Consider the following 5,028-nt stretch of genomic DNA (forward strand, 5'->3'; position numbering starts at 1 on the left):
CTCTCCTGCTCCACCCTGCTCTCAAATAAATAAATGAAATCTTTTAGAAAAGAGAAGAAAACATCAGGCTGACAGCATGTTTTTTAAATCCTAAGATTTAACCAGACAAAAGATAATTTTTTAAAAACTGAGTTGAGAGGAAGAAACAGGTGTTCATTTTCTCAAACAAAAGATCAGAGTGACATCTAGTGTTCAATGGGGAATCTGCAACTGACTGCTATGGGCACACCTTATCAAATCTATCAGCGCCATTTTTCCAACAGTATTTGCTCACTTTCTACCTATGTGTCACAGTTTAACAATTCTAACAATACTTAAAACCTTTTAATTATTATTATATTTGTTATGATGATCTGTGATCAGTGATCTTTGATGTGACCATGGTAATTGTTTTAGGGCATCACGAACTGCCTCTATAGACATAGAACCTTAACTGGCAAACGTTGTGTGTGCTCTGACTGCTTAACCTACCTGTTATTTCCTGTCTCTCACCCTCCCCTCAGGCTCTTCTATTCCCTGAGACACAACAATAATGAAATTAAGCCAATTAATAATCTACAATGGTCTCTAAGTGTTCAAGTGAAATTAAGAGCCGCATGTCTCTCATGTGAAATGAAGAGTTAGAAATGATTAAGCTTAGTGAGGAAGGCATGTCAAAAGCCATGATAGGCTGAAAGCTAGGCCTCTTGTGCCAAATAGCAAGCCATGTTGTGAATGCAAAGGAAAAGTTCTTGAAGGAATTAAAAGCAGTAACCCAGTGAACACACCGGTGATAAGAAAGCAAAACAGCCTTATGGCTGAGATGGAGAAAGTTTGAGTGGTCTGGATAGAAGATCAAATGAGCCACAACATTTCCTTAAGCCAAAGCCTAATCCAGAGCAAGCCTCTTCAATTCTATGAAGGCTGAGAGAGGTGAGGATGCTGCAGGAGAAAAGTCTGAAGCTGGCAGAGGGTGGGTCGTGAGGTTTGAGGAAAGAAGTCATCGCCATGATATCAAAGTACAAAGTGGAGCAGCAAGTGCTGATGGAGAAGCTGCAGCAAGTGATCCAGAAACTCTAGCTAAGGTCATTAACAAAGGTGCCTACAGTGAACAATGGATTTTTAATGTAGACGAAACAGCCTTCTGTTGGAAGAAAATGCCATCTTGGCCTTTCACAGCTAGAGAGGAGAAGTCAATGCCTGGCTTCAAAGCTCCAGAGGATGGGCTGGCCCTCTTGTTAGGGGTAATGCAGCTGGTGACTTTAAGTTGAAGCCACTGCTCCTTTGCCATCTGAAAGTCCTAGGGCCCTTAAGAATTATGCTCAGTCTACTCTGTCTGTGCTCTATTAATGGAACAACAAAGCCTAGATGACAGCACATCTGCTTATAAAATGGTTTAGTGGCCATTTTAAGGCTGCTGTTGAGACCTACTGCTGAGAAGAAAAGATTCCTTTCTAAGTATTACTGCTCATTGACAATGCACCTTATCACCCAAGAGCTCTGATGGCGATGTACAATGAGATGAATGTGGTTTTAATGCCTGCTAACATAACATCCATTCTGCAGCTCATGGATCAAGAAGTAATTTTGACTTTCAACCTTATTTTTTTAAAGATTTCATTTATTTATGCATGAGAGACACACAGAGAGGCAGAGACATAGGCAGAGGGAGAAGCGGGCTCCCTGCAGGGACCCCGATGTGGGACCCCTGGGACTCTGAGATTACACCCTGAGCCAAAGGCAGATGCTCAACCACTGAGCCACCCAGGCATCCCGACTTTCAGTCTTAATGAAGAAATACATCTCATAAGGCTATAGCTGCCTTAGAGTGATTCCTCTGATGGATCTGGGCAAAGTCCATGGAAACCTTCTGGAAAGGATTCACCATCCTAGATGCCATTAAGAACATTCATGACTCATGGGAAGAAGTCAAAATATCAACATTACCAGGAGTTTGGAAGAAGTCAATTCCAACCCTCATAGATGACTTACAGTTGTACAAGACTTCCGTGGAGGAAGTCCCTGCAGATGTGGTAGAAATGGCAAGAGAACTAGAATTAGGAGTGGAGACTGAAGATGTAACTGAATTGCCGCAGGCTCATGATAGAGTTTTCACAGATGAGGAGTTGTTTCTTGTGGATGAGCATAGAGAGTGGTTTCTTAAGATGGAATCTACTCCTGGTGAACATGCCAAGGATTTAGACTATTACATAACTTTAGTTGATAAAGCAGCAGCAGGATTTGAAAAGACTGACTCCAATTTTGAAAGAAGTTCTACTGTGGGCAAAATACTATCAAACAGCATCACATATTACAGAGAAATCACTCATGAAGGGATTCACTCAACGTGGCAAACTTCATGATTCTATTAAGATTTTTCCACAGCCACCCCAGCCTTCAACCACCACAACCCTGCTTAGTCAGTAGCCATCACCTCCACAGGAGGAAAAGTATGACTCCCTGAAAGCTCTCAGATGATGGTTAGCACTTTTTAGCAACAAAGTATTATTTAATTAAGCTACGTACATTTTTTTAGACATAATGCTATTACACACCTAATAGACTACACTATAACTTCCGCATGTGCTGGGAAACCAAACAATTCATTTGACACACTTTATTGTGATTTTTTTGCTTTATTATGCTAGTTTGGGACCAAACTGGCAATATCTCCAAGGTATGCCTATATTTTCATCATTTTATCCTGCATACAAGATATTGAATGCAGCATAAACACAAATGGAAGGGAGACAAATAAAAAAGGTTGCTGTGGTAATAATAATAATAATAATAATAATAATAATAGGTAATTTCTGAGAGTCTAGAGTCTCTAGTCTCTAATGTGGTTTCAGAGATTCAGGAGTGGCATCCTGAAGTAGCGCATGCCTGAACTGATATGTAAAGAAAAGGGGAATGTCATAGGTGATAAGAGCATGGGAAGAGCTCAAAAGGCATGGGTTGAAGTAGAAAATCAAACTACAGAATAATATTGTGGGGCAAGTTCAATGGCTCCAGCGTAAAGCAGGGGACACAGAGCATCTGGAAGGGAAGCAGAAAAGAGAGGCAAAATTACAAGAAGTGCTTGTAATTTCTAATAATGGGAAGCTGCCTTAGAGACAGCCTTTTGGTTTGGATAGAGCCTTGGCATAAATGGGGGATGTGTAGGGAGGAAGGGCTGAGACTCAAATTGGCGATTACTATAGTAGATGATGGTAGTAGTAAAGATAAGATAGATTTAATCAATAATTGGGAGACAAAAATCAGTAATTGGACTTGATAAAAGATGAAGGGCAGAGTCAAGGATATCACCTTCTTTCAGAGGTCACATAGATTCTATGTTCATTAATTAATACTTTTAAATTATTTTAAAAAGCATGATTAGTGAGAAAGATGACTGATTTCATTTTGATAAGTTAACTTTGAGGTGCATGGGAAATAATGATGCATTCATGACAAAAACCAATTGAGTATCTGGGTCTTAACACTTTAAGGAGAGGACTAAATGAGGTATGTGAAATTAGGTTTATCAACATAGAGGTGGTTACTGAAACAATGGTAGTGAATATGACTACGTAGGAAGCGTACCCAGTATAAACCAGGAGCATAGATGGAAAAGACATCATTAATGCTTAGTGAAAAAAAATTTATAGTTGTATTTGTCTAAAATATATTAGAAAGAAAAGATAAAATCTCTTTAAAGTCAAAATGCAATTCATGGAATGGATCAGTATTTCAGAGATTCCCTTTTACAGTCTAGCCAAACAAATACTATTGTAGTACCAAATGAATACATGTTATATTTATTAACTATATTAACCAGAGCTCCTTCAGCAAGAAATAGGAACTTTACCTAAACTAGTATGAGTAATAGGCTTCATTACCATGTGACCTGATGTCTCTGGGGACAGGCTGTCTCCAAGGACAACTGGATCCAAATGCCATGTCTTCAATGGACTCTCTTCACGTCTAGAAGGTAGTTTATTCCTTATTGACTTCATTTTTATGCAGAGGCAAAAAAAATGATTGTAGTATTAATATGAATATAAAACTTCATGACAACTGAGAAAAGAACAAAACCCTCCTTCCTTCCACTGTCTCATATTGACCTTCCCCAAAGAGTTCTAATTGGCTTTACTTTAATCATGTACCTATCACTTGAAGCAATCATTGTGTCCAGAGGGAGGATATATTCCAATATGTTCTGGATTATGTCACATCCCAATAGTAGTAAAGTTATAAAAACAGTTCAGAGTGTTTCCTTATATCCTTCATCCAGCTTCTCCTAATGTTAATTAACATCTTACATAACCTCAGTATAATCACTTGACAATTTTTATCCCAAGAAAGGTGGAATCCTTTCTAAAGCATTGTGACATGAATTCCTAGTCAATCAAGATAAGTTGTGACTATCATACCTAATAATATTGCTTTAGAGTTTTATTTTATTTTATTTTTTTAAGTGGAAGTGACTTTTTTTAAAGATTTTGTTTATTTATTCATGAGACACACACACAGAGAAAGAAAGAGACACAGGCAGAGGGAGGAGAAGCAGGCTCCATGCAAGGAGCTCAAAGCAGGACTTGATCCCAGGAATCCAGGATCACACTGTGAGCCAAATGCAGATGCTCAACTGCGGAGCCACCACTGAGCCACCAAGGCATCTGCTTTAGAGTTTTAAAAACAGTTTAATTTTTTGCCTTTAGGAACATGTTTATTTTTTTCTAGTTCACATTTCTTTTTTTATAGCTTTTGAGATATAATTTATGTATAACATCATATAAGTTTAAGGTGTACAACATAATTTTATATATACACATATAGCAAAATTATTGCCACAATAAGTTTAGTTGACATCTATCACCTTACATAGTTACAATGTTTTTCTTATGATGGGAACTTTTAAGATCTACTCTTAACAACTTTCAAATACACAATACAGTATTGTTAACTATAGCCAACATGCTATACATTTACAACTTCAGAATTTATTTATCTTATAACTGGAAGTTTGTACCTTCTGACTACCTCCACATATTTGTTTCCACCCCA

General features: G+C 38.0%; 1 pseudogene; it reads left to right on the plus strand.

Moving 5' to 3' along the window:
- Positions 1-560: 560 nt before the first annotated feature.
- LOC129508665 (tigger transposable element-derived protein 1-like) lies at positions 561-2,457 on the plus strand (annotated as a pseudogene).
- The last annotated feature ends 2,571 nt before the right edge of the window (positions 2,458-5,028 follow it).

The sequence above is a fragment of the Nyctereutes procyonoides genome, unplaced genomic scaffold, assembly GCF_905146905.1.
Source record: "Nyctereutes procyonoides isolate TBG_1078 unplaced genomic scaffold, NYPRO_anot_genome, whole genome shotgun sequence".
Lineage (NCBI taxonomy): Eukaryota > Metazoa > Chordata > Mammalia > Carnivora > Canidae > Nyctereutes > Nyctereutes procyonoides.